Here is a 20,753-nt window from a genome sequence, read left to right as displayed (position 1 = left end):
TTCTGGAAAGAGCTTTGAACTGGCTTTGCTACTGCTAAATGTTTTATACCAAAAGCTTTTTAGGTTCATAGTTCTTCATAAACACAAAGTAAAAATAGACATCTGCCCTTGAGTCTTAAGCCAACATAAAATATTTACAAGGATGGCATGACAACCAGTATGCTTCAGTCTCTGTAAGAAGTTGGAATTCCCCTGATAAGTGGAGCCTCTGTGAAGTGTTATCACACTATTTATATCAAGTGTTATAAATGAAATTCTTATGCTGAGGTACACATATCCAAAGAAAACGCAGCTTAAATAATATTTTTGCTGTTGATTTTTACACAAATTAACTTTTTTTTCCACCTGCTGGCAATTACTTTTTTTTTTTTTCCTCTGAAATAGCAAATTAGCTACACAGAAATCAGTGTGTAGTTTTCACTGCGAGTAAACTGACTCCATGTCTATTAAATCATTTGCAATGGAGTTAAAACTTTAAGGACTCTCATTCAGAGTTTTTGGACATATGAGGTGGATCTCACTGGTGACACATGAGCACACCACACATGCACAGGGAATGAACAAGCTTTGTCAGATCCATGCAGAGCCACCTTGGATGTCTGTGTTATGTATTTCTGCACCAGAATCACATTAGAACATGGTGTAGAGACACCCCATGAATCTGGCTTAACATAATCCAAAGTAAACCAGGTTTGTAACCTCACTCCCAGCCCTGGATGTGGCAGCAAAGCTAGTAATGGAGAAGGATGTAGGATGGATGTGATGGTGATCACAAAACAAGAGAGGTGATAAAGAAGCAATCCAGAAGACTTGAGAGAGATTTTTGTGCGGAGCTGGGCCAATGGGACATGAAATATTATCGATGTTGTCCAGCGAGTAGTCAATTATCTAAAAGTCGGGAACCAAAGTTATACATGTTTCTTGTGCTGCTGAACTTTTCCCCAGGCACTGTTCTCACAGGTCATGAGTAAATTCCTGTAGAAGGACTCCAGCTCACCTCCATGCAAACAAACTATCCCCTGACCTGCAGGACTATTTTCCTTTGCACAGTGTCTTCTTGCACTCTTTTCACACCGTTTTTAAATATTCAAGTAGCCACATTTTTTTTTCTGCTTACCTATTATGGACAAAGCAATTTCAAGTTGTGAGCAAATGTCATAATTCATTGGTCCCAAAAGCGAGCCTACAAAGTAACAGTGATTCACCAAACACTTGCAGAGAGCCTTCAGAGAAGCATTTAATGATAGGATGTTGTACAGCATCAAGATACTTGCTCAGTAGCCATGGATCTAACAGAACAAACAAGCCACCATCCTCATCAACATCCTCTTGACGGGGTGGAAAAAAAGGAGTCAATCCTTAATAATAAATGCCACTGTGCCTGAAATTCCCTGGTAAATCTTTTTGGTATTTAATAGCCAAATTTCATTAGGAGTTCCTTGCAGAAAGTGGGCTAAACAGAAGAAATAGCTGCCTTCACCATATCTGTCAGTAGAATCACTACATTCTTCAAAGATTTTGCAATTGTGTGTTCACTGTGCTCCCGCTGGGACTGACCTGCCTCCAGAAAGCCACTGCACACAGTGCCTTCCCTATCAATCCCCTAAACATCTGCACACCCACTGTCTATCTGCACCTCCACAACTGAAACTTCAGTCTGCTCTATACCTTGATGAATAGTGGGTTTTGATCGTCACAATGTGAGATCCAGGGCGTTATTGTTCAATATAAAAAGCAGCATAATAGTACACTGGCAAAACATCAGGTAAATACATAGGAATAAAAGGCAGCTTGGGCTCATTCCCATACTGAGCAGCTTTATCATCAGGAGAATTGTGGGGAAAGGAAATGCTGAGAAAGGAAACTGAGAACCAGAAGTCATTAGGGTCATAACTCATATGCGAGACAAAGCAAAGTGTTTACTTTAAAAATTATTTAAAGTGAGATATTGCTGAACACATCATTTCCCCAGTGAGAGCTGACATCTCTGGCAAGTATTTAAAAAAATCCATGCTCCTGGGATAAAGTTTTTTTGTAGACAAATGCTACCAATATTGATTACAAAGAGAAGGAGAATCCAATTAATTTTCAAAAGCACACGATTTCTGAACGTTCAAGCTAGTCAAGAGAAGCGGTAGCATGTGTGAATGCTCAGGTGGACACTTGTTAGGGGATCTGGTCTGTCTTTTAGGATTCTGTTCGAATGCAACAGGAGCAGAACTGCAGAGAAAATACATTATTCTGACTCATTTTCTGTGGGGAAAACAAAACTAAGCAACAAGATATCAAACAAACAACCCCCTAAATCCCAAACCATCTTTTCTTTTTTGTTCTTTCCATTTCTCATTTCACTATGCATGAACTGCTCAGCTCAGGAAAGTCTGAATAATTCAGAAGTCAGAACCTGTCTTTCCCATCCTCAACTGCAACTCCGTCTTTTTCTGGATCCTCCCAGAAGGAAGCCCCATGAGGGGACTTCTCCTTGCATAGCTCCCCTCAAAGCCCACTGGGAGCTTCAGTGAAGGCAATCCTGCCATGCACGTGGCACACACCATGTAGTAGGGCCACTTTGTCATTGCTAGCAATCCACTGCCCCTACTTATACCTAGCTGTGTCTGTGGCTCTTCCCCAACTACTTTAACCATATTGTTACCTCTGAGACATCCAAAATCCAGCTTTACAGGCTGTCGCTCTGAAACTCGGCCTTTCTTGCATCTGTGGAGTTGTGGAAACTGCTCCTCCCAGCCCATCTTCCACACACTCATGGATGTGAGAGCTTAACATCCTGCTCATGATATGGTAAATCTAATTGCATAGTTATAGCCACCCTAAAGGGAAAGCCAAACTCTCATATGCCTAAGGGGAGTGGTTTAGCAAATTTATATGCAGATGGAAGCATATTAAGAGCAAACAGCTAGTCATTGACAGAATAAATATTCCCACAATAAGCGTATAACAAGGAGCGAAGGTATCGCATGCAAAGCAGATGGCTGATCTGTGCAACTAAACGTGCACGTCCCAGCAGCCTCATTTAGGCTTAGCACTTTCCCTTTTTTAGATTCTTCAGGTTCTCCAGAGAATGAAAATAACAAAAAAAGAACAGGCAATTCCAGCAGATTAACTGCTGCTCCAACTCAATGAGATCTGCCAGGTGACACACACTGAAAATCACGATGCCCCAGCTTCTGATCCACTGAAATGCCTCCCACGAATGTGTACCTTTCAGTCAAACCAGGGGAATTGTTACGCTTAAGAGCCTCAGTGATATCCCCCAGCTGAGCGAGGCAGCCAGAGCACTTAGTTGCCAGAGTCCCTGCTTTGCAAATGAAGGCTTTGCAGGCAGAGGAGGGTGTAAACTGGGAGGCTACGAGATGCCAACCGTGTTAGTGGGATGTTGACTCACTGAAAAATGCAGCTACACAGATTTTACTGGGACATCTGTCAACAGTGCCATGAATGCCTCAGGCAGCAGGGTTCAGGACTTGACTCACTATAGTAAGTTTGAGGGAGTAAACGTTATTACAAAGAATGAAAGCAATTTGGTATTTTATATATTCTGGGCTAGGTAGGAAGGAGCGAAGCAAGTGTTGATGGTAGTATACAAGAGAGTTCTGCACAGCAGGGAAGATGATCGTGTGACTGAAGGTGCAGGACTGAAGATCAAAACATACTTTCAGTACTGAAAGAGACCTCACGAGGGATGTTAGCCAGTCATTTGCATTCTGCCCTTCTGACTTCCATCTGCAAAAATGAAGATAATGGATGAGACATATTCTTAGGAAAAACACGAAGTGTCCTTGGGTCTGAAAACCTAAATACTGCCATCCACCTCTTTGCATGCGTCCTTTTTTTTCCTGACACAAAAAGCAGAGGATGCAAGAATTGTAAAGGCAGACGAAATCTATTATTACAGAAATGCCCGTCAGGAAGTGCTGTATGCGAACTCAGTCATGTTTACAGAATGCTTTCAGGTCCCCACACTAAAACGCTAATTATCATCAGGAGTTTAGAGTTGAAAAGGTCTGATGAGCGCTTTTGTACAACAAAAAGAATAAAATCATCCACTGATAAACCTACATTCGAGAAGCAGGGGAGAGAAACATTTCAGTGTTTTCTCCTCTTATTTCCTCCATAGTGATTTTTCAATGCTATAGAAAATTTACAGCCTGGCTTGCTGCAAAATTTATTTTCAGCAAACACTCTCTTCAAATTACTGAATATTTTAGACTTGCCATATGGTACATAATTTTTATTCTCACATAATGACCTTGAGATATTCAGAGCTGGAGAATTTCTGGTACCAGTAATTCATTTCAGAGCTAGAGGGACCTTTTTAACGTAATTTTAATATCTTAGAGTAATATATATCTTAGGGAAAAACTCCCTCATAGTTGCTGTCAACCGATTGACTAAACTCACTGTCCAGTTAGAATTACTAGGTGAAACCAGCTCACAGCAACGCTTCTTCTGTGTACTTACATAAAGCTAATTCTTACTGGAAGAAAATGAATTTTTGGAAGAAAAATTTACTGGAAGAAAATGACCTGTGATACTGCAGCCAGGGGAATGATCCACCATACAATTCCTACGGACTTGTTTGATATAAGCATGACTACCATGCACGTGCGCTTCCTAGCTGTGTCCCTCCCCACCCTGACTAGCCTAGACTATTTTCTTGTCAGGGGAGGCTTTAGCTCCTCTAGTTCTTACTGCAGGCTTTTAGTTTAGTGTGAGATAATAAACTACATAATTCATTTCTACCATCAACTTCCTGAAACTCAGATATGGTGAAAAAAAAAATTCATCTTGCTCTTCAACTGTTGAGGGCTGTATCTCAAATTTGCTGGAAATGACGGATGTTTACTTCTCAGATATCATCACATTACCCTCACATCTGCTGTGGACAAACCAGAAGCATCCCCTCTGAGACCACTCCTGGGAAGTTTACCCAAAGCAGACCACCAAGGGACGGACACTCCTTGGACGCTGGAGGCTGCTGGACAGTAAAGGTGTGAAATACATGCCAGCCAAGAGGAAGGGGGCCACAGGTATGCTGTAGGCTAGCAAGGACCATGAGGAGTGCCAAAACATTTTGATTTCCCAGGGGGCACAAGCTGCTCTTCCAAATGTCAGTCAGTTCACAGCAGATGAACTCCACGTGGTGGAGGCACGCACAGTTCAGCACCAAGATTAGTCTCTCTCAAAATAAAAGGATAGACCACTCAACTGAGCACAGTAAGTATGTCCAAACTAAATGTCCTAAGGAGTGCTCTGAAGAGTTATATATAAAAACTAGTGGTTAGCAGAGAAGGTAGCACTTCTGACAGACTTTGATAAAAAATTCCCTGTGGAGACAAACATCGACAACTGACTCACAGCCACATACCGTCCAAAACTCCCAAGCAGGTTATGAGAAAAGGAGGGTTCTCAATTTAGCAAAGCCAATAACTGCACAAAATTCTATCAACCCAGAAGCAGACAGTCCTAACCTTGGGTCGAATCCTGGCTGTGAGACAAAGATTCAAAGGCAGGTCCTCGTTGAAGCTATAGATATGCCCTCAGAACACAACACCCCCCAAAAAGCATTCAAGAAGTCTCTGAAGCTTAAGTACAGCTGGGGATTAAAACTCATTATAACTATTTATTGTTACTCAAACTTCCTCTGTGCAGACACTTCAGAAAAGATATGAAAAAGTTAGTGGAGTGAAAGCACCAGAAGAGTAAGTGGGCAGCAAGAAAAGGACACCTCTTTGAAACAGAAGCTCACTGCCAACACAACAACACGGAACCTCTGCACTGTGAGATCCCACCAGAGAAGGGCTATGCAAGGTACCAGGTCAGGTGGGGAAATACGTGCATGCATTTGCTGGTCTGGAGGGGTTCCAGAGGACTGTCATCGGCAGCTATGCCCAACACCTTGATCTCCACGAAGAAAGTATATAAACACGTGAAAGCGATGTGCAATAACTTGGCAAACACTTTAAACTGACTGAACTTGAAAGATTCCCTCTAAACACGCCCACAGTGTAAGCCATTAGCTCAGCTGTTCAGCCTCTGTTTGTCACAGGCATGGTCCATGGTAATTCCCAAGCTAGTGGGCAAAGAAAACCTAAAAGACAGCAGGTCCATAACATGCACGTCTATGGTATTGCAGCTATTTTTGTGCATATTTACTGGAAGGCTGGCTAAGATGTGCCTATTAATGAAAGTCAGAAGAGGTTTGTTGCAGCCTAAGGCTGCTCAAAAAGCTTGAAGACCATGCAGATTCCAACAGAAACGTCACCCCATACCTGGAATTGAGAGAAGAATAAGCGGAAGTGATCAATGTTAAAGTGGGATCAAACAAAGAGATCTGGTGTCACCACTATTCTTAAGCTGGGATCAGCCAATGATCTCCACACCCGAATCTACTGCAGTTGATACTTTTGCATTTGCAAAAGAAGCTCACCGTCTTAGCACAGGTGATTGTTATGTGCAATGACCTGGTTCTGCCCAGTGACTCCTGCAAAAGCATGAATAAGATTGCTGGCCTAGTGCAGACCCTGGCACTACTTGTTTTACATCAAAGCCACCCACATCTCCTTCACAGTCAGTATCTAGAAGTGGCTATCAAGAACGAAGATGACTGTTTCCAGTCGGAAAAATATTAAAACTAAGAGGGGATGACTGGATTGGAACAAGGCTGGACCTAGAGCAATATTAGATTTGTGAAAAAAAAACAGCAAAACTCATATAGAAATTCCCTTTGCTTCTGTCCTGTGGCAAATCTGCCGAGGGGACCATTCAGAAATCAATGACATCTGTTCCCTGCCTTACGGCAGGACAGCAGACAAAGGACTGGAAGTTATGAGATTTGCTGGATTCATCCCTACCGTGCAAATTTACAGCCTGCACAGGCTTACTCTCAACAACAGCATCATGATGGCTCAGACCATCAGGTGGGCGTGGGTGGGGTTAGTCTGGAAAGAAACTGAAAGACACGCAGCAGGTGGCAAAGAAAAAGTCACATGCAAAATTCTGGACATGAAAGAACTACTGACTATAGCTACCAGTGACACTGACCCACTGAATGCATGGGAATCTCCCTCCTTGAAGACCAGATCTACTTGCTCTGCAGATGGACAATAGGCAAATTCGAATAGTTGACGGTGATTAATAAAAAGTTAACACTCTGGGGTTATGTACTTAGATAATGACCTGACTGGCGAAGATTAGATCTGAAACCATCACTGGCATCACAGAGATAGACCAACACGTCTATCTTAAATTCTAGGCAAGTGTACACTCATCCACAGAATTTCTAGGTCTAGATATAACACCCTGCAGATAGAGAGCTGCTTCCACATTCCGGCTATCTGTTCAGCTGTTCAGGATGCCCACATCACCAGGTTATGTGCCCTCTGGGCCAGAGGGAAGAAAAAAGATAGATGAGAAAAATGAACTACGCAAAACCAACACAGTTGCCCTGGTTGTGCATGTAGTCATCTGCTGCGTCAGCAAATCAGCTGAGTTCTCAGATGTTGCCACAGAAATGTATGAAACTAGTAGAATCTGACTGAAAAATTATATATTTGACACAGGCTGTGTTCTCTGGTGTTCTCCCCCACCAAGTCAGAAGAAAATGGTACCTAGTTACCATACACTTTGCAATCAGTAATCGAGACTGAGTCGCAAGGCTGGTCAGTAGATGAATCCTGCTTTTAGTTGATATAATGAACATCTTCATGAACACAGGGTGGACAGGTGGTTAATAACCTACTGAGGACAGGGATTACGCTCTAGAACTCTTTTTTTTTTGTTTTTTCTTTTTTTTAGTTTTCTTCCTGTCACCGAAAGTACTAGGACCAGGGTGGACAAGACATACTTACTCACCCAAAGGTGAGTAAAAAAGGGTTCATTAAAAAAGATGGGGTGCATGCACATATTGTTATACTTATTTACGTCTAAGATGGTTGTCTAAGATCTCACTAAATTCACTCCCAGAAGAGGCTGAATGACTGGTTGAAAAGCCGGTGCAATACAATCAGCAAACAGTCTGTGAGAATATGAGGATTTGCATCTCAAAACACTCAGACTGTGCAGACCAGAGTCACCACTAGTCTAGAAAGACAGTTATGCCTGACATCAAAGCACGGTTATATTAGGATTGCATTGCCTGAACAAGAAGTGAAGAATAATTTACAGAGCCAAAGCTATAGATAGAAATCTCATTAGGCAGATTATCTGAGCTGAAATTTCAAGAACCTTTGCTAAACTATTTTTATACATGAATCAAGGCCGACTCCATAAAAAAAACAGCATCAAAAGAGGTCAAGGCTTTGGATTTCACACTGCATCCTGAACTAGTGTTTCAGCAGTACTGATGCTGAGTACTGATCTGAGCTTTTGCTTCACCTTGCCGCTGATGCAGAGGGAAGAGTGCCACCTACTGAGTCACTTGTTACGCTTCCTGCAGCTTCTGCCTTCCCTTTCATCCCTCTTGGCACGCTGACCACACCTGAATGTCCCCTGGCTGTGGGGTATTTCAGAGTGCTCCCATATACCATGTGCCCGCCATCAAAAAAAGCTTCCTGATGTGCTGTAATTACTGAAGAGAGCGAGGAGGCGTTCAGCCCGGGAAATTAAAAGAAAATAGCATTCCTTTTCCACTTACACTGGTAGGAAGGCAGCAGGAAAGCTGAATCAGGTTGCAGATCTCATGGGAATCGCTTTCTGACAACAGGTGCGTTATACTCAATTTTGTATTTATCTGTACTGAGATCTCTTGTATAGTAGGGACAGCCATGGATCAAGCTGGGTCTAAAAATACAAGCTACAACACATTTCTTTGGACATTCTAGGACTAAGGAAACACAGGCTACAGGAATTAATGGCAGTAATTGGAAACGTAACTTTTGTAACTGTGCTCATGAAGAAGATCAAAGTATACCCAATGCACAAGAACAGTAAGAAACAACAGAGTTTTTTTCTGAATTTTTGTCAGTTTGGTTATCTTTATTCTCTTGTTCATTTCATCATTTTCATGATGCCTTTGCTTTGTGCTGAGAAACAAGTGGCCTTCTTTCAATAGAAAAAGTTAACCATTTACCGTTTCTTGGATTGTTGTACCCTCAGAGCACCATAATCTTTCCTCAAAGTGGACATCAAACTGTCAGTTTTGCATGTCTACTTACACGTCAAGTCCCTTTCAGTTATTCTGAGATGGAGCATCATCATCACTCTACAATTTTCCTCTGAGTTCCAAATCTTTTCTTTTCTTAGTACAGGTGATTGCTGGCTTATCGAGCCAGTATACTACTAGCCACTCCAGTGCCTGTGTAACTCGCTAGCCAATGTACGTTACAAAGAGCCCAGATTCTGCTCTGGCCTCAAATGGTAAAACTCATGTTTTTAGGCAAAGGTATGAGATATGTAACTATCTCTGGGCATGCTCAAACTAAAATTTAGTGTGCAAGTCAGGATGCAACAAGGAGTCTGGAAAACAGGACTTACAATAAAAAGCTAGATAAACTACACTGACATGAAGAAGGAAGGCAGAAAAGAAAGAATTAGAACAATTTTGCATATTAATGATGAATACAAAAAGACATTTTGCAGCAAGAAACCGTAGTAAAACTTTCTAATGATAACTGCAGCACTGAAACGTATAATCTGAACAGACTCTGTAGTTTGTCAACAGGGTTTTTTAAAAAAAAGTATTTAGACAAACTTTTGTTGGGATGACATAGGTATAGGTGATTCTGACTTCCTACATGGGAAAATAGCCTGGAAGTCTTTCTGAGGTATCTCAGACCACAGGTTACTCCAGTGCCTCAACACAGCTGTGCTAACTTTACTGTTGTCCAGATTCACAGTCCTAGTTGCAAAGTCCAGTTTGCTAGCTCAGGTTGTAAGACATGCAAGTACCTCCGGAAATCTTCAGTTCAGTTTGCAGTGTGCTGGCTAATGCACAACACTGTCAAGCTCTACTTTAATGGCTTGTCTGAAAATTTGCATGAGGACATTCTGCAATACAGAAGCTTCAGACGTTTTTATTTTCTGAGCACTTTGGTTTTATACCAGGTGATTAGTCATTGTAATATTTAAGCCATGTAATGCCAATTTAAAGAAGGTCATAATTTTGACACGTGACTGCTTCAAATAATGTGGATTATCAGCAGGCCTCATCTAACAACTAGCAGTTCATCTCTAAATCACTACTTTATCACTCTGTGTTTAGTTCTGGGAATTTACCAAAATGCCAGCTGAATTGTAACTAGATAGAAACCTTCTGCAAATAATTTTTCTGAAGTTGTATTTCCTTCCATACATCATGAAATTATAGGAGAGATCTTCGCCTCCGAAGTTTTTGTCTGTTTCCCCATGAGTACACCAGGCAATTACAGCAACAAGACTTGCACATCTGAACCTTCTCCTGCCAAGAACAGGAAAAACTGGCTTCTGTAAAAATGAATGGGAAAATTCAAACACTGGATAGTATCAACCTACTTTCTCGTTCTTGTTGGAAATAGCTTTCTGTTTTGCTTATTTTTTTCTTTCACAAAAGTCATTCTGAAAAACAAAACAAAACAAAAAACAACCATCAACCCTCAACTTGCTGTATTTTCGCAGATTCATTTGTTCCAGGCTTGGATTTACTATGTTTCCCCTCTGGGAGCAGTGCATTTATGCTATTTCTCTCTTCTGTAGGTAAGCCTCCAGACTCCAGGGAGAGGAAGGGGCAACCTCTCTGCTGAGACCTCCAGGAGGGCAGTGCTAAAGGCTGCTGAGGAGCTGAGCCCTCACACTGTATTTACAGCATGGGCCCTTGAAGCCCTGCCCCTCATCTGGTGGTGGATGTGCTTCATGACTCTGAGACAACACAAGGCTTGGGCAAGTACTTCTGCCCCATACTCCCTGATTCTCGTAAGAAACATGCGAGGGTAGAAGAGAACTGCACCCTCTTCTTGGTAGGATCTACTCTGAGTAAGAGAGAGTCCTGTGTAGCACCGACTCCTCTCTAATTGCTGAAGCACTGCAGAGGCTTCTGGAGAAGCTGTTCAGATGCAGTTCACTGTGCCAGCAATGCCCAGGCTGCTACATCCATACAGCAAACTACCTGTGTACGGAGAATTACTGTTAAAAAACTGCAGTTCATAACAAAACAGGTATAGAGAGACATGTATATGCATTTTTTTCTTCTTACTTTTTATTTATTTATTTATTTATATATATATTTTTATTTTTTTACAAGAAGGAGGAGTTACAGAAACCTGTAAGAAGAGTCCTGGGAAATGATTGGGTACACCTGAAAAAAAAAAAAAACACAAAAAAACACAGAGCTGCTGCATAAAACTGTTCAAAGTCAAGCAGAATCCTGAGCCTTCCTGCCTGTAGTAGCTTTAGCACACATCACTTACACAAAGGACTGCATAATCCCATTTCAGTACTGTGTGGTACCGTACATCCCAGAACAACAGGGTGGCAGTTAAGCAAAGATGCCTCCTCCCAAAAGAAGCACAAGAGAAAGTTGTACCTTGAGAGGGATTATCTCTGCTAGAGAGACGGGATGCATGATTTGCTGTATTCATTTGCATTAAAAATGCTTTCCTTATGCATTGTGCCGGCCTCTGTCCCTGGTCTGTTATAGATGGAAGTCCCTTCTTCCCTAGCGTGGGAAACGGGGGAGAGCAGTCTACGAGCTCTCAAGAGTACAAAGAGCCTGGAGGCTTGTATTATGAGAGACCTTTGCACCACTGCATAAGTGGGACTAGAGGTCCGACTCTACCCAAGCTCCAAGGCACCACACAAGCGCTGCTGCAGTCCCGGCAGGACACGTTTTTTAACTATACATTGCCGGTAATTTTAGAATCTCTCCTCTTTCCTCTTGCTGTGAACAACTATTATTGTAAAAGTCAAAGGATCCAGCTCAGTTGTGTGCACCGTCCGATCAACATGCTAAGTAGCTGAGAGAACCCTGCCTGAATAAGAATGACAAAAGTCCCAAAACGGGGGCCAAGATGGTGAAAATGAGTAATAGCCACACTGAAAGAGAAACAACTATGATTAAACTACATACATAGAACATTTCACTCATTTTTTTTTCATGATGTTACAACAAATATACTACAGGGCCAAAAAAGAATAAGCAAAAAACTGACAAGTATGTAGACAGATAAGGTATGGCTGTACACATGTCCCCGAAGAAAACTGTGTGCGCTCAACAAATCCCACAAACAAAAAATAGAGCAGTCTGTTAGGGTCCAATCCAGCACACGCCTGCCGATCTCACCCACGGGAGCCGGCGTACCTCATAGCCTGTTCTTGTCTGTGGCTGCTGCAAAACATGCTAGAAAGCTGTACAATTAAATAGACAATGTGTTGCACCTAAAAGCACAAGTCCAGCTGCTGGCATAAAACATGAGAAGGGAGGAAAAGAGATAAAGTGTTTCCTTTTTGCACTTCATTGACTATGAAGTTAACTGTAGGGAAATAACGTTATCTCTCTTTGTATTTGCATATGTATAGTATAATTTACTCGTGTGGTTCCTGATCGCTTCTTTTTTATGCGTTTATAGAGATTCTTATTTTGACAGCTTGCATCCCACATCTACTGACAGACAGTCGGGGCATTTAAGTATGAAAAGCAATGCGTTTATGAGGCTGTGTACTAATGCTGAAATATAACTCAGCAATTTTAGTGCTATGATTAATAACATGGCACTATTATGAAATGGGTTTGTGTTCCTGTGAACAATCGGTGTTATCAGAAATAAAGCACAAAAAGTAGCACTGAAGAGTACTAGTACCTTGCACTTGGTTTTCCCAAAGAATTCAGCTAGAAGATCTGAAAATTCACGTAACAACATCATTCTAGAATATTTTTTCAATTTGCATATGATAACCACATCTAAAAAAGCCAAGTATGACAAGTAGGCTTCATTTGCGATGCCTGTAGTAATGAATCCATGGCACTCATGGAGGTCTTGTTTCATCACTAAGGCTGCACGAACCTAGATAGCAAATCGCACTGAGCGAGCCTGGGACAGGGACTACCAGGCAGGGGCTGGGCTGGGCTGGCTGAGGCAGTGCCCTCTCCACACCTTGCACTGGCAGCGGCTGCTCACGGGGCGAAATTTTGGCCAACTCACCACCAAGCTCAGTCGCTCAGCTGCCTCTGTAGTCCCGGGGGAACTGCTGGTGGCCCTTGCAGAGGTGGCTCACCGCGACTTCACAACTGCTCCTTCCATTACTCAGGCTTTCAAAGTTTTTCTTAAAACATATCAGTTTGAAATATATAAATAGCCATGTAATGCAGAGCAATAAAATCAGCAGTTTTAGTCTCCTCCCAATACCTATCAGGACACCATACACTTTTGGAACTGTATCAAATGAACCTTATTCCAAAATGAGCTATAGATTTCCATTTTACCTTAACGTTGTATGTAAAAAAAAATGCCTATAAATTACCTTGTCAATATCCATCTAAGAGTAATTATTGTGAAATTATTATTTCCCAAAGCTGTGTTATGAATAAGGAAAAAGCTCTTTCATTTTTCACGCAGATAATGCAATGATCTTCTAAAAAAAAATACACAAAGCACATCCCTTGTCTCCAAATAATCCTTATGAAAACTAAATGAAAATAAATAATCTGATGTAAAAAAAAAAAATGTGTAAAATGGATACCATTAAAGTAATTTAAAAACAAATATTTTCATAGATTAATTTAATTATAACAGTTCAAAGTATTATTAGTATTATCAATATTATTGTACAGCTACACTGTGATTATCATCTTGAGCTGTCTTCAACATTTTTGTCAGGAAAACAAATGGAATTGAGCAAATAATGAAGGAACAGTGTATTTTAAGTATTTTAAGGAATGTTACGAAATTCACCAAACAAACTAGTTGATAAATACTTCCCAGTCAGTTCTGCAACACGCCACGATTTAGTCCTAAATGAATCACAATGATCTAAGAGATTTCATTTACTTGGAACTGACACTAGCATTTCAAGAGTCTCATCAATCAATACGACACAGTCTTTTCAGTCCCTTTGGAGGTCAGGGTTACCACCACCAAGAACCAAACCCACCCCTTTGCTATCCAACCATCTGTATGCAAAACAGCTGCGGTGCAAGATGTTGGAGTCTCCTCGCTAAAAGACTTCAAGCAAAAATTGAAAGGTAGGTGGGTAAATCAGAATGAAGAACACGACCTGATTTGTGTGCATTTGGAAAAACTTTTTGGGCTGTGTGTGTTTGGGAAGACTTCTGTTTCTTTCATCTGTTCTTGTAGCAGTGAAAAGAGGCCTGCTCGGACACAAAAGAAAGAGCAGACTGCACACAAAACAACCCCCTTTTAACTGTAATCAGATGAATGCAGAAGCAAAATTCCAAGAAGCTGCAATAAAATTAACAGGTAACAATCCTGTCCTCCTTCACAAGACACTTAATAAGAATAATGACAGCATTTATTACCATTATACACAAATACTACGATGCCAAGATCCATTTTAAAATTTACAAGCTTTATTAAAGGGAACTCGCAGCTCAGGACACCATTTCTAAAACGTGAAGGCAGTGCCCTACAAACTGGCCCTGCGACCTCTTTCATTATGGCAATTTTAGGTATAGAAAACAATGAAAATGTGTAATGAAACAATAGCTAGTCCTGTAAGCACAGCCATTTACACTATTCACGTACCTCCTCTCGTTCAGGGCCTGGTTCTGCCACCTTCAGAGCTGACCCTACAGACAAATGGTCTTTGGCATCAGTCCTGCAAACGCTGCTCAAACGCTCTGTCTGTCCAGTGAGATGGATGCAGTGCTTGCTTGTTTGGTATGCTTACACCTTCTGGATTTACAAAGCCCAATCCTGTTCATATTGAGGTTTCCCAGCTCTGCAGGGATGGGTAGATTGAGAATTTGGGCACAGAATATGGGACTGTCTAGAAGATACCTTAGATGTGATTTCAATCTGCTAGTTTTCCTTGCAGAATTTTTAAAAAGTTTATCCATTCCCTTATAAAATACTCACATTAAGCAAAGCTAAAATTTATGCAGCGCTTTCCCTGTCCTGAAACACTCGCCGTGGCATCCTGACTTCAGCATAACGTGCAAGCGCGGTGTTGTCTGGTTCACGGATAGCTCTGTGGGCAGGAGCTGACAGAAGGCTGATGACTGATGGGAGGGGGGAAAAAAGACAAAAGGGAAAAGAGATCGGGCTATGCTCTGCTCTTACTTTTGCAAACACCCCTTGCTGGGAGCACACTTTGGCCAGAGTGCTGTCAGGTGCATTGGAATCAAAGAGGACGAGAAAGCCTGGAGCGTTATTTATTAATATCAGAATGGAAACGAGGGAAGGATGGAAGCTGTTTACCTTTCATTCCCTATTAGTCTCCTTGTTTTTTTTCCTGGAGCTAGTACAAGCTTTTGCCAGGATAATTAATTCCTCTACTACCAAGAAAGTAGTTCATCTTAAAGCAGGGAAGGAGCAATTTCAGGAGCACTAGATCTCAGAAATGTCTACAGGTCTAACATGCTCCTGGTCAATAGCTGCCATCTCCCCACTGTGTGGGCAGAGCAGGGGAAGAAAGGAAACACAGCCATCCTGTTCAGACGTGAGGAAGTCTACCCTAACAGGGTACAGCTGGAAGCCAAGCGGGTCTGTTTACCTGACTATTTCACCTCGCCTCTGTCATATTATATACAGGGGATACAGGTCGTATTATGTACCAAAAGCAAGAAGAAAAATTCTGCACAGGTGATGCTTCAGGCTACCTGCTTCTCTACCGGATAGCTCATTTGCTGATGTGATTAATACCAGTAGTAGGGGTACATAAAAGACATAGTTTGAAATCTGTTTTTGCCAAAATGGGAACAATTAGATCAAATGTTCTTTATCAGGAAAGATGACCTGGTAGTAAAAGCACAGGCCTGGGATTGCTTACAGATTCTGCTCGGGACCTTGCTGCAACCAACCAGAATGACTTTCAGAAAGTCAGTGAGGACCTGATTTCTATGAGGAATTTTGCATCTCTTATCTACATGATCTATGCTACTTGTACAAGGACACTTAGCTGAAGTATAGACAGCAATCTTCAGCTCCAGCAAAATCAAATAATTGTGTCTTCAAACACACCATTTCTTTGAGAAAATGAAACACCAAACCCTGTCTCCCCACTTCAGGCCAGGCTTATTTCATCTTCTTGCACTTTGTAGGTCGCACAAAATGGCCCAACAAGAGTGACAACAGAATGGGCAATGTTCTCTGGGGTAAGAAAACTTCAAGAGTCCCCGGAGGTTGCAGAGATCTACTCAGGGTTTTACTATCAACTTTTTCAATGGGTGGAAGATCAGAGTAAAGCATGACCTGAAAAGTAAAGCGTGACCTCAGTGAAGCCTGATCACCTAGGGAAACGTACCCTACTAGATAATCGGCATAACTGCTGCTGGAAATTGTACCATGAACCATATTTATGACCATGTCCAGCAGTGATTGAGCGTGAAACTTCTTTTAGAGCCAGGTTACACACTTATCTCCTCATCTCAGATGTAAAATGAAGACTCTGCTTACATGTTTCACAGAGAAATGGAAAATCAGCGTAAGGTTTGTAAATATGCTAAGATTCTAAAATTCCAAAGGAGTGTTTAGCAGAAATACAAGCTGATATGAGTTGTCACGCTGTAACTTCACTTCTGCATTGGACATGGCAGCTACCTCATAAAAAGCTTGTCACACACACTCACTAATGGAATAATCTTTGATCCCTGCTGGTCCAGGGGCACCAATATTGAACAAGTAGTGGATGCGAAACACAATGATTTTGATTTTCCTTTGGTTGTTTTTACTTTTGAGTTTTTCTGGTTTCAGACAAGGTCAGAGGGTCAGGCAGGCATCATATTGCCTACAGAGAGATAATGACTACTATAGTCATAGATTACAGTATTATTAGTTTTATATTTCTAAACAATGTCAAAAGATATCAGAAATCTCTGGAACCTCTGACCTAAATGCTGAAACACTGTTTATATCATCAACTAGCATTTCTCAGCAAAAAAAAAAAAAAGTTTATCTTCTTAAAAGAATCGCAAATACTTTTCAGTCACGTGGGTTACAAGACACTGTTCTGCATCCCATTTTCTGAATCAAATGGCTTATCACAGTTAAAGTATAATTCCACAAACAGTTCAAGCTATCATAACCTGGCACTGATGCTGAAAGAAGCAACTCACTGCATCTCACCTCCAGCCATCCTTCCCCTCTCGTGCACACACATTTATGTGGCTGAGCAGTGAACCAGACCGAGAATCCCCCCTAAAAAAAAGGGCAAAAAACTATAAAACGGTTCATTTTCAGCCCTCTCAGTTTAAGGTACTCAAGCTATTTGTGGAACTAAAGCATGAGAAATTGAAACTGTGCTCATCAACTGTACTTAAAAAGAAGACATAAACGTAGTCTTAGCACTGATAAAGAAAAAAGCCCACTTAGTTGTTACCGATATAGAAAGTTTTATTTTCTTAATGATTCACAGAGCGCACAGGGTATTGTGTTATCTAAAAAAGCAAGAGGGTGTTTGCTGATGGGATTTTCACATCACCTGGTATCAGACTGGTAAGTCACACACCAGGGCTTTGAAATTTCCTCTGCCCAGTGCACGGAGAGGCAGGCACTTCCCGTCAAACACCGGATCACAACTTGCACACCACAGGTGGGATTTAGTTCACCCAGCGCTAAGCACCTAGGCCTCTGCCAGTCACTGCAGGCTCTTTGAAAACTCAACGAATAGTCAAATGACTAATATCAGCACTTTCAGGGCACAAAGCACCGCAACCGGGTGACCTACATTTAATGACTACTTCAGGCTAAGACATTTTGCTGTAGAAGTGCTATTTCTCTCCGTTAATGGAGTCTATACAATGTAGACATGGACTTATAAATGTCAGCATTTGTCAGATGAAATTTGCTGTTCATCTCTCAGACACCTAAATTCCCTACCACCTTAGGTACGTATCTCACAAATAATGTTTCTCACAGTGAAGCAACTTCTTCTTTTGCGGGGGAAGGAAAGAAGGAAGACAGGACATGACACATCACTGCCCTAAAACAGTGTCCTTAAGAAAAAAGATTTTCACCATTATTCTATCAAAATGTAACAAGTTTGAGTCATCGTTTAATGGCATATAAACAGAATACCTACTGTGACATAAGTTTGCCAAAGGAATCTTCATTGTGTCTTTTAAGCTGTCAGCATGGTTGGAATCCATGAAAGTGTGCAGCTAACATCAATGCCTTGTATTGAGAATTGAACTGTGTCCAGCATAATTCAGTGCGTATTATTCCTAAATTACTGCATCCCTGCTAATTCTAACACTGGCCTCCTCAGCTACATTTGCTAATCACAATAAATTGTAGAGTATTTGGTTTTCTAAATGCCTGGATATATGAGCTCCTGGGGAGATGAGACAGATAAGCTCTTTTCGAGCTCCAGACTCGTAAAAAAAACTAGAAGAGAAGAAAAACAGCTTACCAAAATACAACTGGTCTGATTTAATCTGTGTTACTCCCAAGTTATGTGTTACACCACTTGGATCACAGGAGTTAAATGGATGCAATCGTGGTGTGATACAGAAGGAAACAGGCCTTTTGTCCATTCTTTTTATTGTAATAAATGTAATCTTGGCGTGCTCTTTTTGGTAAATACGGAAAAGTCTGTATCTCAAGGAAAACATGGTGAAAGTTCAGTTATTAGAGAGACATGACAGAAACATGCAGGAAGAATGTCTGGATCTAGACATGATATTATTAGTATTTGCTTGAAATATACTACGTACACAAAAAGCAGCACTTTGAAAGAAGAAAAATTATCCTGAACAAAATCTCCAAACAGCAAGTTTCAATGTTTATCTCTAATTTAAAGCACTGGCCAATTCTAAAAATAGACCACTGATTTCTAAAGAAATGGTGCGCCTCCAGTAGGTCTCTAGACTTGATGGTACTCTAAGCAACTGTGGTACTTTCTGCATTACACTGCTGTTACTATAGCACTACATAGACTGTACTTATAAAGATTTGTGGAACTGCTATTCACTGCTATTTATTGCATTAATACTTCCTGAATTTCAACAAAAAGTGAAATGTAGACTTTAGAAAAGAAAAATATATATATATATGTTTCTGCCTTCTCTTCCACACACTTCCAGCCAAACAACAGCATTACTGTAATACCACTTCAAAAATATTTACACAGTATTAGTGGGAAGGCAGTTAAGCAACGCTACTTGTACATGCCTGAACATTTGACCGAGGTAAAAAACAAATAAAGCTGACAAGTATCTTTCTTTTTACTAATTTTTTACTATCTATTCCAGCTAGAACAAAGAACAAACTAGAACAGATGTTTGTGCTTTTGCAGAAATGGAAAACAGCAAATCCATTTTCTGAGGAAAGGAAATGGCTAGTGGGAAGACAATAATGTTTTCAATTAATAAGCAAGTGGAGCACACCTTCGAATTTTCACTTCATTGAACAGGAGTAGGCTCATTTCATAAAATACATAATTTGTATGGTGCGTGCCTATCATTTTTGGGTAAGTGAACAATATATTAAAGGCATCTTTAAAACCATCATAAGAAATTTTGCTTTTGTTGAAAGTGAGTAGATAACTTGAAATAAACACCCCATCAAGAGAAAGAGAACTGCTGAGCTATTAATTTGATGTATAATTACTGTTAAATGCTATTGACTTTGGGATCAGAGGAATGGAGGGTGGCATATGCATGCCAATATTTGAAAATGCCTCTGAAGCTGTTTGTGGAAGAGATGCAAGTAGGACTGAAAAGTACCAGAAAATATGTTTAAGAGCAGAATAAACACACGCCTAGTAACAGAGGCTAACAGGGAACTGTGAGTATGGCTTTTGGAGGTCACATCTCAGTAATCTAGAAAAGTTCTTTGAGTGATCATGCAGACACAATATGCTTCCATTTCAGAAATCTTCTGATGAAGTTATCTATCACAGACTCCTACCGCGCTGCTAAGGAGGAATACCAAAAAAGATGCCAAGAAATCAAAGCTTCTTTTCACTGCTAACTAAAAGGCAGAGGAAAAAAAACAACAACAGCAACCAACCAACCAACCAACCAAAAAAAAAAACAGGAACAAACGGTTGCTTTTCTTCTACAGTTAACAGATATTACCTGACAGTCTCACAAATATATGTTCAATATACACATAAACGATCTGGAAAATGGAGGAATAAAAAGGGACAGTTCTCCGACGATATTAAATTACAGATGTTAATAAAAACAAAAACTGGCCGCCACTTGCTGCAAAAGAATCTTGTGAAGCTGAATGAGCATAAGATAAACAGACAGATAAAAATTCACTATCAATAAATACAGTCAGACACACTGGAAAAAAATGGACCTAGGTATTATTCTCTACTTCTTACATGATTGCCATAATTCAGTTTTTCACAGTGCAAGAATTGCAGCCAAGTTAATAGTCCAGCAGCAAATTTACAACACGAAACAGGTGGGGTTTTTTTGCCCCCTACAAACTCCACAGTTAAACTTGGAACTCGTGGCTACAAGATGTTTTGTATATCAAAAGAGAAAATGAATATAAAAGACAACTTAATGGCAAAAAAAAAAATCCACCCTCAGGGGCTATTAATTTCAAAACTGTAATATGGAGTCTGGCTTCAACATGTCTACACAACAAACACCTCACAGGAAACTGAGATGGCATGCTATCTGCTTACTC

The 20,753-nt window shown here is 40.8% G+C and overlaps 1 protein-coding gene across 2 annotated transcripts in view; it reads right to left on the bottom strand.

The window, feature by feature from the left end:
* STARD13 (StAR related lipid transfer domain containing 13) overlaps positions 1-20,753 on the bottom strand; it is a 295,560-nt gene that overhangs the window by 196,319 nt on the left and 78,488 nt on the right. The window lies entirely within an intron of this gene.

The sequence above is a fragment of the Anser cygnoides genome, chromosome 1 (genome assembly GCF_040182565.1).
Source record: "Anser cygnoides isolate HZ-2024a breed goose chromosome 1, Taihu_goose_T2T_genome, whole genome shotgun sequence".
In the NCBI taxonomy this organism is placed as follows: Eukaryota; Metazoa; Chordata; class Aves; order Anseriformes; family Anatidae; genus Anser; species Anser cygnoides.
Note: the sequence above shows the minus strand (reverse complement) of the source record. Positions and strands in the feature narration are given on the sequence as shown.